Source organism: Catharus ustulatus, chromosome 9 (genome assembly GCF_009819885.2).
Source record: "Catharus ustulatus isolate bCatUst1 chromosome 9, bCatUst1.pri.v2, whole genome shotgun sequence".
In the NCBI taxonomy this organism is placed as follows: Eukaryota; Metazoa; Chordata; class Aves; order Passeriformes; family Turdidae; genus Catharus; species Catharus ustulatus.
In genome coordinates, this window is record NC_046229.1 from 19,643,493 (window position 1) to 19,669,723 (window position 26,231).

Below are 26,231 nucleotides of genomic sequence, written 5' to 3' on the forward strand. Positions count from 1 at the left end.
GCGTCGCGTCCCTTCCCTTCCCTTCCCCTTCCCTTTCCCTTCCCCTTCCCACCCCGGGAGCTGTGCATGAGCTTCTCTCCCGGGCGCTGCAGGACCCAGCTCTGACAGCGAGCTCGGCTCCAAAAGCGTGACTGGAGTAAGACAGCCACTGCCAAAATGCTCCTATTCCTTCACGAAGCACAAGCAGAAGCTGTGCTGGGGCGCTCAGGGTCTGCTCTCAGCCCCTGCCTTTGCCTTCCCCCAGCGCCACCCGACCTGCGCTCCCCGGGGACCGCGAATTAAAGCCGGGAGGGCCGAGCCGCCGCCAGCCCTCCCGAAGCCCCGGTGCAGCCTTCCATTGTTGTGTGCAGTGCCTAGATTGTATGCCAGCGATGCGACATAATTAATTAGATTTAGATTAGATGAGAATACATTAGACACAGTGAGACGCTACCTTCCTGCCTGTCCATCCCTGGAAGAACTGGGCACAGTTTCTTTCCTTATGCATATTCCCTTAATAATATATTTGTCACAAGGATTCTTCCTACACCCATCTGGCATATAGATATTTTTCCAAATTTGTCATTTTTTATGTTCCAAAACCTATTTTACTTCAGATGCTTTCATAATGAAGCAGCAAAAGCCTGCCATAGCTTGATATATGGAGCAGAAATCACATCTGTGCCAGGCTGTTTTCTAATCAGATAAAGCACTGAATACCTGCAGTGCTTTTTCTTCTGGCCTTTGAATAGATGTACCTGAGTGACTTCCAGTGCTCGTCTAGCTTTGCATTTACAATTACTACAAAATACCATTCCTACTTCTAGCTTTCAGCTAATATCAGTGCTTTTAAAGCAAAAGAAAAAGAACCATTAGAATTGCCTAGTGGTCCCCCGCACAATGCAAACCATGGAAAAGTCATTCTGCAACTTGGGCATCAGCCCAAACAGTCGTGCTTGAGCTACAGTGTACTTTTCAGAAGGACATTTGCCCTCATTTCTCCTTTAATGCTGTCAATCACACCATATAATTTAGATATCTGTTACTAGTGAGGAGTGAAATGGGCAACATAGTGGGAACTTCAGTGAGTTTGCTCTTACCAAATTTGGGCTCCAGGCAGGAGAAAAAGAGGCGTGATGTCCCATTTTCACCAGCAGCATAAGTCTGTGGTGCAAGGAGCTTCACTTAACAGTCATAGGAAGATGCTTCTACTTTTCTCTGAGCCTTCACCTGCCTTGCTGTGGCCTGGCTCCTCACCACTGCCTGGCTCTTTTGCATGCACTCGAACAACAGGCAAGATGGATTCTGCAGGAGATAATTTCATCTGAAGCCACATTAACTCCCCAGACACACTGTCTGCTTCTCGTGGTACATCCCAGGAGAGGCTTCGTTGGCACAGCAGAGACAGGAAGGCTGATGGCTTGTGGCACTCCCCTATGCCAAATCCCGGGAGAGACTTCCTCCTACTTTGAATTTCCTCTGTTCATATAAAGCAAAAGGACAATCTGAGGCATTGCTCTCAGTATAGTTCAAAACACAGTTTGAAGTGTGAATTTTTCAATATTTGAAGCATTGGCTTTTATGATTTATTTATTGATATTCCAGGACAAGCATCACAGAGTGAGGCTGGCGCCTACTCCAAATATAACAACAATCATCGAGTGAATAGCAATATTTTCATAGGCAATTTGTCCATTACTATGCAGATAAATTTTGTCTCCATATAACAACACAAAGATATCAAGATGATAAGATCAAGCATATTGGAGAAACACTAAAAAAACCCGACTCTGAACCACAACAGTTCATATTGTTTCATTTCTGACAACAGCATGCGCTTTATGAACAGAGCCAGGCTTTATAGTGGGTGTGACTCAGGCATAGGAGGTGTGCAGGGTTTGCTGCCTTTTATCCCTTGAGTCCACCTTGCAATATTGCTGGTATCCGTGTGTAACAGATAGTGTTGTGCACTGGGCTGGAAGATAATAAATAGATGTGAGCTGATGATTTACAGGAGGGTGCTTGGAACTCCTTGAACCACTGGGGAAGGGAAACTGTGCCGGTACAAGGTTGTGCTGTCAACCTCGCAATAGTTTTTCCTCTCTCCCGAGGGCAATTTCTCCAAGATGTAACTTGCTTCCTGCCTCATCATCTGGAAATTCACAAATCAGAGGAATTGTGGTTAATTACTAAAATGGCTGATCCATAGATCCTTAGCTGTCAGAGCCTGGGGGGAGGGGTTTAATTGTTGTTTTCCTCTGAAAAGATTTCTCCTAAAGTGAAGAAATAACTCACATTAATGAAGATTGCAAATAGAAGACTTTTGTGATTATTTCCAAGAATTGCTTGTTGCAAGAATTGCTTATTTAAAATGCATTGCTTTCTTAAGTGAAGAAACTGATATTTCTCCAAACATCCAGAATAAATTTAGCCCCAAAACATTCATAACGAAGGATGAATGCATATCCAGGCTACCACTGCATGTGATCTCTGATCATACAGTAGTTAAGTTATACAATCACAGTGATTTATGGTACTAAACTGTGGAGCCTCATATCTGCAGGGGTGTGGGTAAAGGGGTGGAACTCTCATCAATCAAAAGACTATACTTGTTCAGCATTTGGATAATTAAGGCAGACAGTAAAAAAGCATGAAATAATATTTTTAAAAATTAAAGCAGAATATCTATTTGCATAGTGTTATTAAGCAATACAGTGCTAAGACACCTTTTGAAAAAGCTTGTCTAGAAATCCACTTATCTTGAAGCACTTGATATATGTGTTCTTCAAATTCACACTGAGGGTATTTGTAGAGTTGTTATATAATACACATACTGTCCTCAACTTGAAAAAGCACACAGGATTACAAATAAAGGCTGTAACAAAACAAAACGAAAAAATATTTAGAAAGCACAAGCAAGTTTAAAGCACAAAATTCTGAAATTTCACTCATTCTATTGATAGTGCTTTTCCTTCAATTCACCAATCCCAGGTAGTTAGGCATAATGAGGGGCTAGCACAGGGGAACTGTATTACTCAAACAATGTTTAAAAAAAAAAAAGTTTAATTAACTGCATATTTTGTAAAAGCCACATTTCATTACTGTTTGTTAGGAAGATGGAAGCATGCACTGGAAACACTAATTCTAATTATTACTTGAAGTGGGAGTTTTTGGCAGAAGGTCAAGGAATAATAGAAGAATGTGTGAATCTGTGCTACAGCATAGCAGTAAGACTAATCATTTGAATACAGCCAGTTGCTTTTTCTTGGACTGTCTGTGTGCTGTTCAATGTTCTGGATGAATCTAACACAATCAGCCTGTTCTCTGGTGTATATCCACTTCCTGCTGACTCAGGGCAGCTTGCCTCTTCTGCCATTTATTAAAATGAAACATTCCTATTAAAACACCATTTTTCAGAGAGATGACCAAATAGATATTAGTAATGACATTATTAAAACTATTTTGTTTAAAATGAACTGTCACACTTGTGTGTTGCAAAGCAACACAAACAAATCTATTTCATTTAGTGAGAGATTGCTTTGAAAGGCTGGATTTCTTTCTTTCCATTAGAAGGTATTGCAGAGGGGATGTGATGTGTGCTCCAGGAAACCTCCAGCTTTTATAGCTATTAGAAAGGAGGAATATTGTTTCTAGTACTCTCCATAGCAAATAATGTATAATTCATGGATTTCATTAACATGCAAATATGATCCATGGTCTCCAATGTTTATATCTCCTAATAATCTATTAATGGTTTTAAAAGTAAAGGGTAATAGAAACATTTTGTATGAGCAACATTTACTCATGGCTGTCTGTGTTTTTCTCTAATTGTATAGTATAAGCATGTATAGAATGAAAACAGAAACAACGGAAATTAATTATCCTAAGATTCTGAAATAAATATTTATTGAATGTAAGGCCATATGGCCAATGATTTGAGATTTGCTAGTGAAAGGCCCTATTATCATCAGATGACAACATGCCTTAGAAAAATTGTGCTAGGGAATGGAAAGGTACCTATTCCACAACTATTGCTTAAAATGACCCCTAGATTTGGAAATAGGATTTGTGCTGAGATTTCAGCTCCCCCATCAAACATGGATGGGACAAGAAACAAAGAAATTTAACATACATCTCAAAGACTTGGACTTTCAGTTCTCTTTGTAACAGCAGGGGATAGATGAGAGTTCATGGGGGTGCAACCTTGTTTAATGTTTCAGGATCAGCTACTCTCCACTTCCATGCTCTATTTGAAACATTAGAGCTATCAGTCTGAAAAAATGCCAAAACCCACCTCTTGCTTTGTCAGAGAAAACAATGGCAGCAATGGCAGGCAGATAATTCCAGATCTGGGGTTTTTTTCCTACTCTGAGTGCTTGCTGATGAAAGTTTGCATGTTTTACCTCCAACTTTCTGCAGTACTTTTGTACAACATCCCCAAGCTGATACCCCAGCCATGGCTGAGCCCCTCACCTTTCCTTTTCCCTCTCCACAGGAGGATCTGCCAAGGTAGTGATTCACTTCTGTATCAGAAACCACACAAAGAGAAATAGTGCAAGACATGGTCACATCTGCTCTTTGTTAAAAAATACATTTAAAGTAATGATGCTGTAGGCAACAATAAACTATTTTAATCAACTAATGAAAAGAAACATCCTGTCAAGGACAGTTTTGATGATTTTCATTTTATAACCCATAAGCACTGGACAGTATTTTAGACCAGGGTTGATGACTTTTTCTTTGAGTCTGAAGAGTTTGTCTGAGGATAAGGAGGCAAAAATAATATGTCAATCTCCACAGCAGCTCTCTATATTTCTAATAAAAAATATTCCTCATATCACATAAATATGATAGGAATGATGACCTTCTGAACATTTATTACCAAATAAATATAGGGCTTTTTTAAAAAACAAATGCATATATGATGTAGAAGCCCTTTATTGTACCAGCTGTTCCCTTCCTAGAATGCTGATTTCTCAGAGAAGTGAGAAGAAATTATGTGAGGTTAGGAAAAACAGGCAGGACTTGGAATCAGCACCTTAGCTCACCCCTTTATGGGTGACTCTGTGGCATGCAGATCCTGATCATAATTTTGTGCCAGTGCTTCTAGTGTGATGACCTTTTTCAGGCTAACTGTGACTCTAAAGTCAGTCTCTTATCCCCACTCTTGCATGTTTTACCTCTATTATATCTTCCTCCCCTTTGAGGCATGGAAGAACACTTACATACTTACAACCCTTCCAGAAATGAGAATTGCCTGAAAGCTACTGCTGTGTGAATTTGGGAAGCTGGGTGGTGGTTCCACCATGAGAGAGGCAGTTCAGAAAACAGTTTATATGTTATTCATGTTGACCCATATGTGTAGAAAAAAAATTGATTTCTTTAGTAGAGGCTACCTGTCAGTATAAACAATCACAATTGCATTCACAATGAAAATACGCCAATTTTGCACAACAGAAAAGCCTGTTGGTACATAGACTTCACAGTTCGCTACAGATTTCCTTAATTAAATGAATGTAACAAGTTGATTAGAGTTGAGAAGCTCTGAGAAAAGTCAGATCCATTTATACTGAAAAGTAGGACTCAGAAATAAATTATTCACAGTTGATTAGACTAAGACAAGCATTTCTCAAACATTTCTCAATACTTCAGAAAAAGCGACATATTGAACTCTATTTTACTGTGAGGCTCAAAACGGCAATTAACAGTCCTAAGCTGCATATAAAACCCAGTATGAACCACGTTTACAAGAACATTGTGTGTGAATCAAATTACTTTATCTTTGGTTTGAAGAACTTAGAAATAATTGCCAATAAGTATTCATGTATAGGACCAGTTTTGTGAAACAAGTTATTTTAATTACTACTAGTGTCAGGAGTACGTGTAGGCGATTTTATTAGATTTAATGTGTTTAGTGAAGCTCCCTGAACTGTAGCTGGTTTATTTCTGTAGAGGATAAAATATGTAATATAACTCTTTTACTCTTACTTTCTAACATTATATTTATTTCTAAATGAAATCCCAGCATTTGATGCTTTTGTTGCATTCACAGAGAATACCAGGATGAAGCACAGCAATATATTTATCCTCCAGAACATCTGAACTCATGTAGACATGGCTTTCTACAGACCCCACTTGTAAAACACATTCCTTTCAAGCTGCATGTATTTAGAGCCATTTCCATTTGTATCCACACCTGGACCACAACACAATGATGAGTGGAAGCTCTTCCATGAAACAATGTGAATGGGGAAAAAATAGAAAGAGAGGAAAGGTCCCTAAGATGCGAACATCACGGTCCTGAAAAATGATAGAAATCCTTGATGATTTTCAATTAGCAGCACTTTCACTGCTTAGTGATTTTTTCTCAAACATGGAGTTCCTTGAACTTCCCACATCCAAATTAGTAAGAAAATGAACAAACAAATTATATCAGCAAGTCTTTCAGTAAATAATGCTGAGAAGGAAATTCCAAGATATTTATACAGGTGAATGATCAAATCTTAGCACATGTCTATCAGCCTTTCAAGTGATACGACTTGTGGATTTGCTTGCATTTCTGTTTTCCTTACCCACTGAGGCCATACACCCAGGCAATTCCCAACACTGCAGTGACAGCCAAGCTGCCCAGAGCAGCTGCACAGCTCAGGACACTCCACTGCATCTGCCACAGCTGTGGGATGGGCAAGGACACAGCCTGTCTGGCACAGGCACAGGTACTGAGGGGTCACACACACACACACACAAACAGGCACTGAGGGGTCACACACACACACAAACAGGCACTGAGGGGTCACACACACACACAAACAGGCACTGAGGGGTCACACACACAAACAGGCACTGAGGGGTCACACACACACACACACAAACAGGCACTGAGGGGTCACACACACAAACAGGCACTGAGGGGTCACACACACACAAACAGGCACTGAGGGATCACACACACACACAAACAGGCACTGAGGGGTCACACACACACACACAAACAGGCACTGAGGGGTCACACACACACAAACAGGCACTGAGGGATCACACACACACACACACACAGGCACTGAGGGTCACACACACACAAACAGGCACTGAGGGGTCACACACACACAAACAGGCACTGAGGGGTCACACACACACACACAAACAGGCACTGAGGGGTCACACACACACAAACAGGCACTGAGGGGTCACACACACAAACACACAGGCACTGAGGGTCACACACACACAAACAGGCACTGAGGGTCACACACACACAAACACACAGGCACTGAGGGTCACACACACACAAACAGGCACTGAGGGTCACACACACACAAACAGGCACTGAGGGGTCACACACACACAAACAGGCACTGAGGGATCACACACACACACACACAGGCACTGAGGGGTCACACACACACACACAAACAGGCACTGAGGGTCACACACACACAAACAGGCACTGAGGGGTCACACACACACAAACAGGCACTGAGGGGTCACACACACACACACACAAACAGGCACTGAGGGGTCACACACACAAACAGGCACTGAGGGGTCACACACACAAACAGGCACTGAGGGGTCACACACACACACAAACAGGCACTGAGGGGTCACACACACACACACAGGCACTGAGGGTCACACACACAAACAGGCACTGAGGGGTCACACACACACACAAGCAGGCACTGAGGGGTCACACACACACACACACACACACACACACACAAACAGGTACTGAGGGGTCACACACACACACACACACAGGCACTGAGGGGTCACACACACAAACAGGCACTGAGGGGTCACACACACAGGCACTGAGGGTCACACACACACAAACAGGCACTGAGGGGTCACACACAGAAACAGGCACTGAGGGGTCACAGGCACAATGCCTCTATCTCCTCCCTCTGCCAGGAGCAGACTTAGCCAGCTCTACACCAACAGGAGTGTTGAAGGAGTGAGGCAATCAGGGTAAAACACCATGGCCCTTCACCATCATCCATATTTTTCATCATCCATTTCCAAAGGTGTTATCTTGAACATGTCAGTCCCATGCAAAGGTTTACAGATGTCTGCAAACATTCATACTTCAAGGAACACTACAGTTATGCACTTTGCTGGTGTGATATAAATTAGCAGTTTCCCACTCTTCATTGCCACAATAAATTGACATAGAAAGAACTGTTGGTATATACAACAACATCAAAGAGCCTGGAATAGAAATAGTGAATTGCAGTTATAAAAATAAATTCCTATAAAGAAGAGAGAAGCGAAAAGGAGACGAATGTTCTAATCTTACCTTCATCATAATCTTATTAGCATTTCTCAGTGAGTAGTTCAAGTATCAGTCTATACTCTTATGAATCTGTCTCATAAATATGTCAAGTGCAAAGTATAGTTATTTTAATAGTCTGTGTTGGTGGGCCATCATGGATTTAATTAAGAGACAACTAGTGTATGAAATATGACACAAAAGCACCAAACTAAATGGAGAAATGTTTTACTGCAGATTTAAATCAGGGACACAGAAGTAATGATGATCTGGCCTTACAAACCTACCTACATTTAATTAATGCAGACCAGCACAGACCTGCTCATATAGGGGAAAAAAAAGAAAAAGAGGCATTAAAAATAATGATTTAAGCTATACTATGTTATTTATAAAGACATTTGCATTATCTCCAACAGCATTATATTATTCATAAACGTGTGTTTGTTTGTGGCTCTTAAATTAATTTTCAAAAGCACCTCTAATAAGAATTAGTAAAATACTACTTTCAGCCATCCATTTTTCCAAAATGAAGCCTTTATTAAGCTTCCTGCCTTCCTTTGAAGGGTCTCAGAATGCTTAAATCATTCTGTTCCAAAATTGCCAATATCCTTCTAAGGTTACAATGAAAACTGTTATTTTCCACCCAAACCTGTTCTTTCTCCATCTTTCTCCATCTTTCTCCATCTTTTCCCATCTCTTGAAAATATGAGGGCATGCTCAGCACAGTGAGTATGCAGGATTAGATATTCAAACACTGCACAATCCTTCCTGCTATCATTTTGGTGCACTGCTTTGACTTCATAGGAGATTTGGCAAGATACACTGATTTTAAGAAGCAGTGCAAGAGCATATATTTTCACGTTTAAATTCCTTAAATTCTTACTTATGAGTTTAACACTATTTTAGAAAGAAAACATCCAATAATTCCATGAAACCATTCCAGTATCTTGAACTGATCTTGCAAAATCATTGACTGCCAACATCATCACTTGCACTGAAGTTGAAAGCAAGGCTTAGTATTGATTTGTAAGGGCACAGAAGCAGACTCTGACAATAAACAGTCAAGAATATGCCTATCTGACTGTAAGAATTGATACCTGGGTCAACTGTAGGAAGCATATTTATACATGATTTTCATGTCTAAGACTTTGCTTTTTCTTCACCTGATGCAACAGGTACCAGCTATTTAATGTTAACTTTTCAATCAAGTGGCTTCCAGTCATTTAGAATAGAATAACCTTTAATTGGTTGGTCTAACAGGCAGTTAAAGTATTCAGGGATTTTATTAACCTTTTCTTACTAAAGGAGAAGAAAATAGACAGTAGCCAGAAAGCATCATTAAATGAATTTAGTCCTTATTTTCAGGAAACTCAGAGCTGTGGATTCTAGGTGCTCTCCAAACACCATAATTTGGACTGCCAGGAATGTAATAAAAACTGTAAAAGGACACAAAAATGAAAGTACTTCGAAGAAATAAACTTTTAACTACTTTTATTTTTTGGTGAAGAAAACATCAAAGGTTTGCAACTCACCCTGGAAGGCAAAAATGGATAAAAGGATAGAGCCTATAGTTTCAAAATATTTTTCTCTTTAATGAACAGTTGAAAATATCCATAAATCTCTTCCAGTATCACTGTATTTAAAAAGCAGTCAAGTCTTTTGTGCCTGACATGTTTATAGTAAATCTATTATCATCTGTCATGTTTGCATAAATTGTCCAAAAGTTCATCCTGTCTTGGCTGTCTTTCAGTATTCATTAGTACTGAAGTAATTTTAGGAGTAAATGAAGGGGAAAACTGCCCAGAAATTGAGATAATGCATAGAAAGAATGAGACTTCATATAACTAAGAAGAACAAACAGAGCTTTATTCACCCAAATTCACAGAAATTTGGGGTTTTTTTATTGAACTAACCAGTATGTAAGTGTGTAACAAATAACCACAATCAGGATGAAATTCTAAATAATACATGATAAGGTAGTAATATAGTCCCAAATAGGTATTTATATGGACCTAACTAATCAAATGGCTTTTGTCACAGGTCTGCTGTGAGCTGTCACCTGGATTTAGCATACCTTTGCACCTTCTTCTGATAGTAAAAATTACAGTGCAGAAACACAATGTGAGTCCCAATCTCTCAATTTCTCCCTCAATTAAGAAGACAAATATAACAAAAATTGAGAAAATAACACTGACAAAGAACTGCCATGGGCGTGCAGCCTGAAATACGGGACTGGCTGAAGCTCCTGTCTGAGGGGAGGCACTGCACAGCTGAGCAGCCCTGCCTTCTCATGGGACAGAGGATTTGGGTGCCTCCAGAGTGTGTCCTGGCTCAGCTGTCTGCTCCACCCAGGATGTTCCCAGCACCCACAGCCAGCCTATGTCCCTCTCCCCATGGTCCTGCCTTGCAGTGCTTGGCTGTGCTGTGGGTGTTTGCAGGAGGCACCAGGAGCACGGCCCCTTCCCATCAGAGAGAAAGGAACAAACAGAGCTTTCAGCTTCTCAACAAACACTACCAAATTCAAGAGCTTCCTCTCAGTAATAATTAGAGGCACTTTGGGTGGCATTGTAACTGGAGCATCTAAACACCTTCTAGGTTCCTTGTAGCACAAGGTAAGGACTTGACAAAAAGGGTTGAAAATCAAGTATATAATTTTGCTGAGTTACTCAAGTAACAAAGAGGTGAATAGGTAAGAAATAGCTGTATTGCTTCACTGCAACCAAAGGAACGAGGAAACCCAAAGCTTTCCAGTCTAGACTCCCATGGAATCAAACCTGCAACCAAAGCAACAAGGAAACCCAGAGGTTTCCAGTCTAGACTCCCACGGAATCAAACCTAAAGATGTGCAGGAAGAAATTTACCCTGGTCTACACTCTACACAATGTGTTCATTAGATTTTAAAATAATAGGGCACTATATCTCTTCGCCTCAGGGCACAGTGTCTTGTGATTTCCATTAAAAGTCTTGTTGACAGCAGGGTTTGTTCAATGAAGTGTGAACATAACAATGGTTTTATGTAGTTTTACAAAGTAACTTACATTCACAGAAAGCTCCACACACCTCTGTATCAAAAACAATTTGCAGAATTAAATATTTAACAAACAAGTTTGAGATCTGCAGTGATTAAATTAGTGAGATAATTAGCAGGATATTTAAGGTTAATGTTTACAAGTAGGTTAATTATATCCTTTCCCAAATCTCTGTTTTCATTTCATTTGACACATGTTGCAACAACAGTGAAAGTGAGGCCACACTTGCAGAGAGGTAGCAGCAAGGCAGCATGTGCCACCAAAGGTGACTAAATGCACACTTCTGAGGGAACTTTTTTCCAATATACAGGCTCAGAGCCTTATGTTCTTCATGTCCCAGCAATCCTCTATCTTTTAGGGTGAATTCCTTTGAATAACACTTCAGATCTGTATAAAGAAACATTTTCCACAGGACTTACGGGATTTCATAGCTTCAAGGCTTCATCTAGCTCTCTGATGTTAATGACGAAAGTGACGGTGTTTAATGCTCTGTACTGAATTTAGTCTACATGAACAGCTCCTGTGTACAAGACTGAAGACCCAAGGCAATGTAGAGAGGTGAAAGTCCCTCTCTGATTGGATGTCAATGAGGTTACATCACGCTTATTGTAATGAAATTAAGAACAGAATCTGCTACAAAGATCAGAAGGATGGTTGTAGAAAATCAAGACGGGAATCATGTGCTTCAATAAAGTTTTAAAAAACTATTTAGCAGCTACTTGTGCAGAGGCAACAGGACATAACGTCTGGATTTACTTACATAAAGCTATTCTGAAAACATGTCAAGTCACTGTGACCATGGGCTCTGAGAAACCAAGGAGCACAGTTGTGCATAAAGTGCAATGCTCTCTGGCCCTACAAGCTGATGCTGTTGAAGAGAAAGGTGCTGAAACTTCCCAGTGGCAGAAGAAACATTTTTCAAACATCTGACCACTGTTCCCTCTTCTTCCTGAAAGAGACTGAACATTTGTTTTCTTCTCAGCACACCAGAGCCCAAGACCAAACTTCCCAAAACCTGATGGGACTAAAATTCCACATTATGGGGATGAGCCTCAAATTTCCACCTTCAAACAAGGGAAATTGAGAACCAGATATTGTCAAACATTACATTTGATATTCAGATCTTATTTAGACAGCACATGTGATTTGTAACCATTACATCTGCCCCAGCACATTTTACAAGGTTTCCTCCTTGGTAAACATACAGCGTGTAATCTGCTGAAAGCCTTCCAGTCCACTGGCAGCCTCAGAAAAAGTTCATTTTTCATTCATTGCTGGAAGGACAGCTGCCTTTCCCATAGGGTCAGGGCTGCTGGGGGGCCTGTTCTCATGCTCTCTTGAGCTGTGGGATCCTGTCCTGCCCCAGTCCCTTGGAGGGAGCACTGCAAGCAAGGGGGGCTCCTGGAGAGGCTCTGCTACTTCTCACACAGCTGCAGTGCTCCCATCCCCTGGCATCAGCTCCTCCCCAGGAACAGGGTGCTGCTTTCTGGCTGTTAACTGACATCTGCTTTCCCTGGTGTGGACTCATGGCCCAGCCTTCCCTTGGGAGAAGCAGAGGCCAGGCTGCCAGGCCCAGCCTGCCCAGTTCCTCCATCGTGAGGTCATAAAGCTGTTCCTGGAAAAGCAAAGCACACCTGCCATGCCCCAGGGGTGGGAAGCCAGGACGGGGGGGGACAACTGCATAAAATGGTTTGTGTAAAACTTCATCCTGCTACCATTTCACTGAGCAAAAGGATCGATCAGGAAGCCTTCCCTGGCTAGGGAGGATGTGCTTTTCTATACCTCTGCAGATATAGGAATCAATGTTCTGAGCTAAAAGAGTCATCTTTTAAACTAGAGTGAGCCACACCAGTTGGTTCTTGGGTTCTGCATTCTAAAAAACTCACTGTACTATGTTGAAACTTTGTTTTTAAGCTGCAAAATGTTACTCCGTGTTGTTTTGTTTGGTTTTAATTTTTTTGTTTTATTCTAGTACGGTGCTGTTATTTGATATATTATTTGATCATTTTGCCATACCATTACAAAACATTATTGTGCCCATGCCTGCTGGACACTGCTGATAAGGAGGCTCACAAGACAGGAGCTGGTGAAAATCAGTCTCTGTCCCTTTGAAAAATTAGTTGAAGTAATTTTACATTTTTACTTTCCCAAAGAGACACTGCAGCCATTTCTCTTCCTTTCTTATTTATTGTTCAAACCACTGCAATGTAAACATATACTTCTCTATCCGACATGCCTACTGCATGACAAGCCCTCTGCTGTAGTATTTCAGGGACAAGCACAGAGGTGGGCATGCTCTGGGCTGCACTGCATTTGCACAAGTGGCTGCTGTGAGCATACATGCAAGTAGAGCAACTGATTTTTGAAAGGCAGTTAGATACCCAACCAGTAATTGTGTGCACAATTACTGTGATTACACATGTAATCACGGTCATTGTGCTTTTAAATGATGCATGTGCTATTCTAAAAATTCACTGCTGTATTACTAAAATTAATGGGAGCTTTGTCATCAATTTAAACTGATGGAGGATCAAACACTATGCATTGTGGCAATATCCAAGATGTATCTAAGAGCAAATGCAAATTTTGCAATGCAAAAGCTAAATTCTCAGTATATTGAAACAGTAAAAGAGGGATGGAGACATAGCTTTTTTAGCATCTACAGGTATATATTCATTATGCATTCATTAATAAATTATAATTTTTTAATAGAGTTCTGGATTTGATTAAAACTACACTGACATTAAGACAAAACCAGGGATCTGGATCAAGGCTTCTTCCCCTAATGTTTCCAATTAGCTCAGGTTATAGAGCTGTGCATGCATGTTCATGACAAAATCTTTGGCTTTGACCGCCTTGTCTTTCAAGAGTTGAACAGGATTTTGCAGTGAAGATGCAGTGCAATACAGTAGGTGTAGTGATATGTAGTATTTCACATCTAGTCTTTGTCCATGTTCTAACAATGTGCATTAAATGTGTTACTATTGTCTCTTTTTCCGATTAGTTTACAGCCCTGTAGTTCCAGCTGTTTTATTCTGAAACTCTAAAACCCTGTCACTAGGGAGTTCTGTGTAATTGCCCATAATATGCACCACATTATCCATTTCAGGAACTGTGCTGAAAGACAGCAGCAATAAGGGGTTTTCTAAAGGCAGTCTGGTTTACACTAATGGATCTAACAGGAAGGAAATGCAATTTGAAAGAAGCTGATGCATATGTTCTATTGTTGAATATAATGTTTGATTTAATTATTAACTGTCTGTGATGGAAAGTCAGATCCTGCTCAGTTCTGCTTACAGTTTGGTACTCTGCTACCAGTAAAAACAGACGAGATTCAGTCTTAGGATTTAAGAGTTCTTTGTAAAGTACTGACATTTAATTGTGCTTTTATAAAATATCAGCTGAGGAACTTCAATTGCACACTTCTCCCATGCAGACTGCCTTCCTTTTATCAAGCTAAATATACAATATAGAAGCCAACTCTCTTTCATTTTCCCTTGCATAAATCAGGAGATTCTCAAAGTTAACAATCTGCCGTAATTATTTAAATAAATATGATCCAAATTGAGTTCATATTCACTGCTGTTCATGACCTATTCATTTTTACTTTATTTTACTTTCATGTCATACACATAGCACTGCAGTCAATCTACTGTATCACTGAGGATGTTCACAATGGACCCAAGTGAATTTTTAGGAAGGAGTTAAAATGTGCTGGCACGACTATACCTATCCTTCTTTTATGAGGGACAGAGGATTTGGCAGCTCGTTTCAGTCCAATTCTATAATTGGTGTTTTGTGATGTCTAGTAAATTGTTGCATTGTGTTACAAAGGTCCCTAATTCCATGGGTGGGTGTTAACATGCTGTAAGGAATGAATTCATTATGGAGAACTCTTACCTGAAATTCCATTATCCTCTCCTCACCATGGTGACTCCTATCAAACTCATTCATATAACGTAATCTGGGAAGAAATAGGTACTGATGCTAAACAGCTGTATTTTTGGAGGAGCTTAAAGGTAAAAAACCTCCACAGTTATTCTGCATGATTCAGACAAAACCAGTAGTTTAACACCACTAGTAAATAAAATAATTGAGCAACGTAATTTCAGTTTTGTACTTTGTATCTGTCTGGTGAGATTATTATCTTTGAAACTATCTTAAACAGATGGCGAACTGCAGCTGAAATTAAACAATAGTAATGATATTTGGAGTGCATCCAGAATGCAGCTTTTGTTAAACATACCTTTCTACAAGTAGTGCACACAGCATTAGCTCTGTGGGATGTACCTTACTTTGCAAGCTCCAAAGAGATTGGTTACTTTTGTCAGGAGGGTAATAGAAAGAAATTAAGTTCCTAGGAAATACACCACCATGCCTCAGATCTCTAATTGATTTTGACAGCTTAAGGAAAAGAAGAGACCCTGTCCCTGGCATATTTGTGTTCTTGGTGTCAGTCAGTAAACTTCAGGCAAAGAGTGTGAAAGAGCCATTAGAGCAAAATCCATCTCACATTTATCTGGAGAGTTTTGCTTGGAATCTATTTTCTGCTGTAAGGATCAGAGAAGATTTTCTGAAAATCTCGAGTATTTTAAATATTTGGTTTTAGAGAAATACCTAAGGGTTTAGATCAAAATATATCCAGACAGCTTTAGCCCATGGCTCCTGGCAGAGCAGATTTCTGCTGGATCTTTCCTGGGTCAAGAACATCATAAAACCAATCTTTCATAGGCTGTTTCAGGACTCCTGAAAAGGACTTCTTTTGAAAAGCCTTACCAGAAACCAACAAATGCCAAGGTGTGCAGCCTCTTTTAAAAAGTTAACAACAAACTGCAAAACAGGTATGAGCTGAGGTCAGCTCTCATTTTGCCTAAAGTTTTCCCTTAGTTTCACTGTTACTCCTACTCCCAATTAAAAGTTTATTGAAGCACTTTGCATACTCTAGTGTATTGAAGAAGCAATTGTTGGAGTGAAAAGGAAAACTGTCAGTTCTGAAAATAGCTTGGACTACTCATGTGTCATTCTCAGTGTATGCTGAAATATCCAGAAAAACGTGGCTCACACTGCGGATTGCATCAGATACCGACACATGTATAAGCAACTCTCTCCCCACTTTCTCCTCCTGAGGCTCATTTTTACAAAACACATGGTTAGAACTAAGCTGTGCTTTCTGCCATTGGAGTAAACTACAATGGAGCAGAGCACAAAGGAAATTTATTCCCCATGCGTGTGTAGGATCTGCCTGTAGAGCTCAGTGTGAGACTCAACGGCAGACACGTGTAAGCAGCACACTGCAGGGAGGGGGGAACAGCCTGCTTCCTTTTCTTGAATCCCATGACCAGACCTCAGGTACAGCTCTGTATGTGACAAGTGTCAGATCATCTGCAGATGACAAATGCATTCTTGTGCAGGTCCTGGGAGCTCATCCTCCCATCCCAGCCATGCCAGAGCCCATCTAGCATCCCCAGTGCACCCTCAATGCACCAGTGTGACCCTATCCACTCATTCCCTCCTCAACATGCACCACCCTCCACTGTTCATGCTTTGTCTCCATCCCCAAGCAGTGCTCTGTGTTTGCTGCCTTAGGCATGTCCAAGAGGGGGATTGAAAAGGGTCTCAGTGGCTACACAGAACAGCAATGGAATAAGGGTGGAAATCATATTCACAGGGAGACAGAACTGAACTCACGCAGGTGTTTCTCCATGTCTGCTGTGACTCCTCTAGGCAGCAAAACAGGTGAGTTTCCTGCATGCTAATCAGGAAAAAACCATCTGAAATATGCATCTGCACATGAGCATCTGTGCAGAGTTTCTCCAAACCAGTTCTCAAGTGCATTTTTTCCCTGTGCAGGCCTCTTTTGTACTTTGTTGTGCCAAGAGGCTTATTTTGTATAGGTGGAGAGACCCCTATCCACCATCATCAGGGAGTGCTATTAATATGCAACATCTTGAATACATGAGCTGAATGACAAGCTGGCAGTGTTTGAGAATGTGTGGTCCAAGTTTATGTCTCTCCCTGAAGAGGCGAAAAGCCCCTTCCCGAACTCTCTGCCAAACTGTGCAAGAGATAAAAGAAAGAAGAATGGGCAACCTATTTTTTTTGCTTCTCTCTTCCTAATACCTTGACTCTATCATTTCCTTCCCCAGTGACAGTTACTGTGAATGGCTGATTTCAAATAGTTTGCTACTGACTTCCAATGTTGAAACTCAACAGGACTGCAGAATTGTTAATTTATTTTTTTAAATGCTTGTGGAAGAAATCTGAAACATTTATTAGACTTTTTATACATAAATTGTCTTTTGAATTCATGTGTCATTCTCTACACTCTGTCTGAAATGTCCCAACAAAAGTGAGTTGAATTGAGGTCCTGAATTTTAGGCATATTTGCATTTTGCTTTTGGTCATGCAGTGTCACTGTGCAAGGCTCAACTCAGTGAGTTTTTAAGCCTGGAAAAACTTGCTGAGTGTTTTATGTGCCTGAGTAGCAAGAAAGAATACTAGCATGTCTCATTATTGATCAGCTACAGTTTGGAAGGAAGAATAAATGGGTTTCTTATACTTCTCACCAAGAAGACAGGAAAGGATGCAGAAGGAAGAGGAGGAATCAGACAGTCACCATCCCTGGCCTCTAAACCAGCCGGTGGCTGCTCCCAGACATTCCATGAGGCTCAGGAGCTGGACCTACTGAGATGTCCACACGGGTCCTCCTGCATAAGAAATGTGCTGGATGCTGCTATGACATAACAGAACCATGCTGTGTTTGGTTTGCAGCACTGGCCTTAAACACTTACCTTTGGTCTCCACCAGATGTTCAGCTTTGGGGCGACCAGAAAGAATTTGAGAAACAAAAGACTACAGACCAAAAATTTGCTTCCAAGTCTTGTGACAGAAGAACCAAATGTTCCCAGACATGCCCACATGTATTCATGTAGTCTAGGAGCAATGTCTACTGTGCAAGCAAAACTGAAATAAGCCCACTCCAGAGACCTTCCCTTGGTACAGTCATTCCCACCGAGTCCATGTGGTCAAGCAAGAAGCTGGTTTACAATTCTCCATTGCAGTATGGAGTTAGGACCTGGTTTTGCCACATTCAATCCCAGCTGGCTGGGGCCTCCCAAGCCATGAGTTTCAGACCAGCATCTCCCCAACAGAATCCTTGCTCCAGCCTGGCCTGATCAGCCTGGGCTCCACCCCAGCCTCCACGCAGAGCAATAACGGGAACAGCAAACGGGGCTTTTCAGACACCAGCTGTTTCCCTGGCATCGCTGCTTCCCTCTCTGCATGTGCCTCTGTCATTCCCTGAATCTCTGCCCGCTGCACAACTCTTGGAATCAGTTAAAATGACTTTTGGGATGTTTTCCTCTTGCCTTAAAGGACTCATTGCTTTGTTTTTCCCTCAGTCACAGCAGAACATAGAAAATGGTCTACACGGAAAAAGGGAAAGATGGTTTCTATGTAAATTGAAGGTAATGTCAGCCAAATTAATTTGTTCAATCAATGTCTATAAATAATTTTGTGTTCCACATTTACAAATTCATATTATTTCTTATGGGGAATCTATTTTCTCCATATTCAATTCATTTTTAACTGCTCCAACCATTTTTCACCTTTCCATAGAGCAGGTTGATTTACAAATTATGCTTATCAATTACAAGGGAAATTACATCTTTTATTCCTTATTATGAGATTGAAGTTCTATCCCTTTCTGGTGAAGATTATGGGGGAAAAAAAAAGCTACAGTTTGTAGAGTGATGTGGAACAAGTACAAATACATACTTTTATAATGTTATGACCTTCCTTAAAATTCATTCATGCAAATTTGTTAAAAGTTAGGTGAGTTATTAAGAACCCCATAAAACAGACAATCTATTAGTGCAGAAGGAGCTAGCAACATTGATACTTTAAATCTAGGAAATACGGATTTTTATCAGCTTGCCCTCAGAAAGAGTGAAGAGATTTTCCCAGATAAGAGACACCTGAGAAATTTAAACTTCCAGGCTGACATATCTCTGTTGTTGAGTGCATGTAACCACCCCAAGATCACAGACAGGTGCTAGGCACAGGGCTTCTACAGAAGACAAAATCAAAGCTTTGAATCATACATTCAAGGGCTTCTCACTGAGAAGGAAGTGAAATAATTTTAAACAAAATTCTAGGTATTGAATAAACACCACAGCAGCAGGGATGGTGGCACCAGAAGCTGGGGGCACCTGGGCTGTCCCCCAGCTCTGGTCCTGGCTTTGCATAGTGTTGTGTCTGGGATCGGGACAATTCCAGCTGTGCCAGAGCAAGTGTGGGAGTGTCCCCATGAGCAGACAGATGAGTCACCTCCTGTGTGGGCAGCACCAACCTCTGACCACTAGAGAGACCATGCCTGCAACATCAAGCATCCTTTCTGCAGGCACACTGTGGTGTTTTCCAGTTACAACCCCCTGTGTATGGTCAATATCCTTACAAACATCCTGTTCCTTCTGTGAGCCATGGTGGCTTTACACCCAGCAGGCAGCAGTGGAAAGAAAACATCTCAGAGTTAAAAAGCACCATCTCAGGCTCCTGCCTGACTGCCCCCCAGAAAATGCCATACACATCTAGGCTAGGGGCTATTTTAACAACATCAGATAGATTCCTCTTACCCTGCAGAGGGTATCCTCTGATGCCACCACAGTGAGAAATAACTTCCCCCTACACTGTCAGCAGGACAAATGTGGATTTCTTCAAAATAATAGAGATCTGAAAAGAAAAGGATATTGATTCAGGCCATCTTGTCAATCACAGGAAAGAGCAGTCCAATGAGTATAGCATAAAGGGAGTTTGTAACAAAATGTGCTTTTGTTTCTGAAGACCAGCAGACATGCTTAGTTTTAATGTTGGCTGGATGGACTATAAACTTCCAAGCATTTCCTCTGAAACAAAGTGTTTTGCTGGAGACAAGCAAGACCAAGAGACTTTCCACTGGACCAAAAATAATGATTCAACCTACAACTTCATTAGCACCTTAGAAGGGCAGCAGCAGGAAAATCTGAGCAATGTGCTATGCAGCTGAACTTGGCAAGTATCTGGTAACTCTCACCTTGTGCAGATCCCTCAGCCACTGTTGACACTCATGTATTGCCCAGGATCCTGATACCTGGTTGTCTTGAGATGCTACTGACACAAAAGCCTCCACCTTTTGGATTTTGCCGTATTCCCCCTGATTCACAGCAGGAGGGATGCTGCCAGCCTCGGGCATGCTGCTCCACTCTGCCCAGTGACCCTGGATCCTACAGCCAGATCTGAAAATGCATAGGGAGGCAGCCCAGGGTCTCACAGCACTGACTGACCCATGGCATGGGACACTGCACAGCCTTTATATTAAATAGAGCTTCAAAGCTGAAAAAATATTAACAGACACCAAAAAATAGAAACATAAAGGTCCTTTAATAGCCCTATGCTGCTCTTGCCATGAGCTCAAGCGCTTAGTGAGGAAGTGACCTTTACAAAATTATTGTTTATGATCTCTCCGTGTGTGCCAGTATAGGCACAAAGAGTATTCCAATTTATTTAAAAGGTTACATATCAAAACTGAATATGCAGTACAACTGTGTTATCACATTGTGTAGTTTTTACACAGGAAATCCAATCCTTGAGTATGACTTCTAGGCTGGATTCTCTCACTATTCAAACTAGAGACGAAGAAGCAATACATAACAAAATAATTAATTTGTCCTACATTTCTTGTTTTTAAATTAGCTAAAAACCACTCAGAAAATTCCCCAAATAATTCCTGGTTTAAAGTTACTCACAAATTTCTTCCAATAAACAGTATTTTATCTTGCAAAATATTTGAACATGGAATTCAAGGTACTCAGTACCCTGGAAAGCTACAGCTGGTCATGCTGAAAAATTTGATTGTCTCAGTTTCAGAACCTGATTCATTTTCTTTTGAGTAATACCCTCTTATGGTACCTTATGCATCATAAACAATCTCCTCCTCCCCTGCTGCTTGTTACAGGCACTGGCTGTGCCTGCTGAGGGAGACTGACCCAGCACTGCCTGTTACCTGCCCTCAAGCTGGCTCCAGTAACCAGGTGGGATACCACTCCCCTGCTCCGAGGGAATACCTGTGTGTGTGTATTTCCTTGCTCCAAAGTGCCCTGAATCAGCCATAGGGAATATGCCATTCAGTTGCCAAGGTAAAAGAGGAAATCAGGACACAGTTAGTCCAGCAAAATAAGCAGTTACACTCCTGTGCACAACAATGGATGAACTCACACAATAAAAACTAAACTGAAATTTAGAAGTGCATTCCTAGACTGCAGTTACTGATGAGGACCTCTCCTCCCCTGCAAGATCAATAGCACGGGGCTGCTAAGGCCAGGTGCAAACCTTGCTCAGGCTGTTGCCCCTGAGCAGCCCCTTCCCCTTGCTCGAGGTGGGTGAGCTCACCTTCCTGGGCTGGCCACGGGGTCCTGTGGTCACTTCTGCCAGCAGCTTCTCCTCTGAGCCTCCCCACACATCACACCTCTGGTCAGAACTGATCCCACTGCATCCATGGAGGGGCCAAGCCTCCTTCCTGCTTCTCCTTGTTTCTAGGAACACAAAAGTACCCATGCCAAGCAGGCCCACACCCCATCCTCTCAACTCACCTGCTGCTGTTGGTTTCTCCTCCTGATATGGAAGACTTGCCAAACTGCCATTTCTATTGTGTTCCTCAGTAAGAATATTGTTTTCAGCTTCAGTTCTTCCTGCAAGCCAGCAAGCTCTAGATAATGTTTAAACTGGATATACCATGAGAACAGTTTTATACAAACATCTTATTAGATCTATGATTTCTTACATGAAGTCAGCTTCTAACTGAAACTACACATCCCATTTTGGAGCCCCAATGACAGTCATTGCATGTGTACCACTTTTTCTAAGCTACCCCAAACTATCAGCCATTGCAATCTATCATGATTCTTGTCTTCCGTGGTTAAAAATTCAAACAGCCACTTCCTTAAAATTATTCTGCTTGGACATAGACACTAACTTGGCTGTGATCGTGGCCTGACAGCACAAATGAGGAGAAATTGGCCCCTAAGATTCACTTCATGCTGAAGAACAATATTCAATATATTTCTTCTGAAAAATCCTCAAATGGAAATTGAAAATCTGTACAGTTTCTTATTTCCTTGTATATTCTGTTTCTGCTTCTCGGTGAATCCTGTAATTCACAAGGTAAAGGTTTTCCAAAGTGTTCCATCCACTTTCTGGAGTGCATCAAATACGCAGTCTCACAGAAGAGATCACAAATATCAGGCAGCATGATGCACAATCCAAATCTCACAATTAAATATGTAACTGAAAAATTATTTTCTGCAAGTATATGAAATATCTAATTGAAAATTTGCTTTTGCAAATATTCATGAAAGTTAATTTCAAGTGCATGTATGCTCATAGAGAGCAAATTCACAAAGCCATAGGTATGATCAATTTGGAGTTAATTTCTGAATTTAAATGAATATTCATAGACATTTTCAACTATTCATTTAACTTCAATGCAGACTCATCAGCTCTCATTTGCACCTAGTTTTTATTAGTGCAAATCAGAATTAAAAACACTGAAATCAAAAGTTGAGCATGTCTGAAAAATCCTTAAAAATCACAATTAAAACAGCCTTTCTTATCTTCAGAGTGGAATAAATCTAGCTTTTTCTAGCTTCCTTTTCTATCAAAATTTGAGAATGATTTAACTTTTGAAGTTATTGTTCTGCTGTCAGCTAAAGCTATTTATATGCTTTGATACTAAACATTCCTTTACATAATGGTGTCTCTTCCTCCCAATTCCTTAAAAAATTACTCATCTGCAATACTTTTTTCCACATTTCCTTGGATTCAATTTAAATGAAGTTTATAAAACTCTCATAAAATTGTCTATTTCAGGCTGATTTCAAATGCTACCAAGTTGAATATTAGAAATTATGAAAAAAAAAATTACAATATCAAGAAAAAGGAGGATTATATTTTAGAGAGTACAGTCAAGCAATGGGACATCAATGAATTATAGAACTATTTTCCTAAAGAGCAGAAATAGTCACACTTAGGTTACTAACAAACTTCGTGTTCTCATGTGACTAAAGAACTAGTGGGATATGATAATACAGTAAAATTGCATTGTTTGAAAAGCTTTAGTCATGGAACTTTTTTTTCCCACATCTCATGATTTATTCTTTCTCAGTTTGAAGAGAACTCAGCAGTTCCTTATTGTATTTGTCTACAAAATTATCTGGAAATGTTGGGATGACCCCTGAAGCTGTTTAGAAAGATGGGACTATATTAAAGGTCATATTTTCAAAGATATTCTAGGTGAGTTAGAAGTGTAAATGTCTATTCTCCTATAGGATTCAAAATGTCCTAGTCATTTCTAGAAAGGGCATAAATCTCTGACTATTTAGCTCTTTTGACTGTCAACATTACTTGATCAGAGCAATGCACAATGGCATACACTGAGTTGCATCACAAAAGCAAACAAATTACATTAGAGCTAATCGAGTTTGTGCTCTATGATATCAAACATAAGCCTTTTCAGAAGATCCACCAGTGAACCTGATGCCCATCATTCTTGAAGATTAACCTATCCTTTCTCCCTCCTTTCCCCTGGAAAGATGATGAGATGTAGAACAACATCTCTTAAGAATGTCATGGAACTTTCTGGATGTCACAAATGCAATATTTTCAGCTGTTGTTTGCATTTATATGGAGCTAATGACTTCACTACAACAGAATTTTCTGGGGAGTATTTGCACCAAAGACAAAAAAAAAATTTAAAAATTGTTCTCCCTCCCCTTTTATTTTTGAATAATTTTCCTTAGATTATCCTAACATCTAAAATCAATATTTTTCTCTCTATTTATTTTCTTCAGAATCCAGCTTCTGGGCATGTTTTATACAAGGGAAAGTGAAAGGCTTAGATTTGAAGTCACAGAAAACTCACTGGCCAAGTGTATCAACAATTCATGGAAATACATGTGAAGGCATAGAGCAGAGAACTGGTACAGATCAGAGAAACAACCCGAGCTGCTGTATCAGTTCAGCTTCACTTATTAAAAGGAATTGACAAGATACTCCGTATTGGAGTCTTGAATATATTACTTACAGAACAACAGGTCAAACTTTATGAGAAATTTCTGTTGCTGCCTTTTGAGGATGCAAAGGTCTTACTGCAGGAGGATCATTTAACTCCCCTGAGATAAGACATTCTCGTTCCATCCTCTTCACCTTTATTTCTTAGATGATATTCACTCTTGTGCAATAATCAGTAATTATCTACAGTTCTGAAAATACAAACGAAACATGACATTTCCTTAAATCCTCTCCTATTATTAGAATACTGAGACAGTCAATGCTAATTGATTAGCTAAGACGTCTTAGTGAAGGAAACTGGTTTAACACAGGTTTTAATTTCAGTTGCAGAATTCTGCAGTATTCTTTCCCATTCAGCAGAAAGAATTTTTATCCTTATCCTCTTTGCTTTCTCATTTGCCCCACAGTCATTTATTCAACTCTGTGGTTGTGAAGATTGCAGTAGCTGTTAGTCTACATGAAGAATCTGTTATAGGCACACCAAATAGATGATATGCAAATATACCATTGTGATTCATATGTTTCTTTAAGCTAATTTATATTTTAATGAATTTGGTCATTGGGAATTGAAGTACTTTAGCTTCAGAAATAGAGCTTGTTGAAAACCTTTCACTGAAATACATAAATTTCAAGCAGGTTTTCAGCCAGCTCAAATCACTGTTGAGATCCTTTATTTAGTGAACCAACACTTCAATAAATAAGACAGAGATACAACTTTTGTATAATAATCCATAATTTGATATATGAGAGGTAGGGATAGCAGAGAAAGCCATGCCCGCTGGGACAAGCTATTTCTGAGGTACAATGCAGTTATAAAGCACAATCTGAAAATTACTCTAAAATCACTTTGCCATTGTTTTGTTGCAGGAGTAGCTTCTTTCAGGAGATAATTTAAAGTAATTTGAAAGATTTGAAGATTAGGATTGAATAGACAAGTTTCTAGTCATAACTGGGAAACACAGGAGTGGTTCATGTGTTGGACAGAGGCAGGAATAGCCTGGTGGAACACTCATAACATGGAAGTGGTCGCTGTTGCAGCCTGGCCTCACCAGAGCTGCTCTGAGGAAGATCACCCATACCAAGACTCCCACAGATCTGAAAGAACCGTAAAACAAGCATAGTTCTTAATTAGCATGCAACACAGAATTTTGGTGGGAAAATTCAGAACCCAAGTTGGTGAAGAGAATTCAGGCACCAATGAAACTGCTTTGGGAAGGGGTGTAAGCCTTAATCACACCAGGTCTGACAATGATTAGCCATTGCCTTCTAAATTCATGCTGAAGCCTTAAGGTGTTCGTTTTCCCTGAAAATAAACTCACTGAATTTGAATTTTACCTAGGCTGGATACAGTCCAACATCTGCAAAATCTAGATTTCCATTGGCAACGCTCAGCTACAGGAAATCGGCGCTTCTAAAGAAGCCCTTGCACAACGGACATTTTGGAGCTCTGGCTCATTAGCTGTGGATTACTGAGCTCACTGCTGCTGGAAAGCCTGTGCGGTCATGGTCAAGCCAGAGTCGTCCGTGGTGGCCGCTGTTGGCTCTTTAAATAGATTACTTCAGTTTGGATGGAAAGAACATGCAGATTTAAGATTACAATCTGGAGGATAGGGAAAGACAAAATGAGATTAAGAGAGATATCACTAAAAAACCTCACACGCTGAAAACAATGGCAGTAAAATCACAATGACAGAACAATCATTTATGTCATACCAGTTTGAGAGAACATCGATTTAAAAGGTGTAATCAGATCCATTTATTGCAAGGACTAAAAGAATATGGAAACTGTGAAAGTGAATACAAATACATTCTTTGCTGTATTTTAACCAGTAGCATAGCTTTACCCAATT

At 40.4% G+C, this 26,231-nt stretch overlaps 1 long non-coding RNA gene across 4 annotated transcripts; it reads right to left on the minus strand.

Moving 5' to 3' along the window:
* Window positions 1-1,565: 1,565 nt before the first annotated feature.
* On the minus strand, window positions 1,566-26,231 carry LOC116999847. Of its 4 annotated transcripts, none has more exons than XR_004418634.1 (5): window positions 25,717-26,231; window positions 24,395-25,476; window positions 19,914-21,848; window positions 4,453-4,502; window positions 1,566-2,854 (listed from the first exon to the last, which is right to left on the minus strand). It is a non-coding gene; the product is annotated as an uncharacterized LOC116999847 (long non-coding RNA). The 4 variants fall into 4 exon arrangements; XR_004418636.1 differs by having other exon boundaries at window positions 1,566-2,131; window positions 2,706-2,854; window positions 24,395-26,231; XR_004418633.1 differs by having other exon boundaries at window positions 24,395-26,231.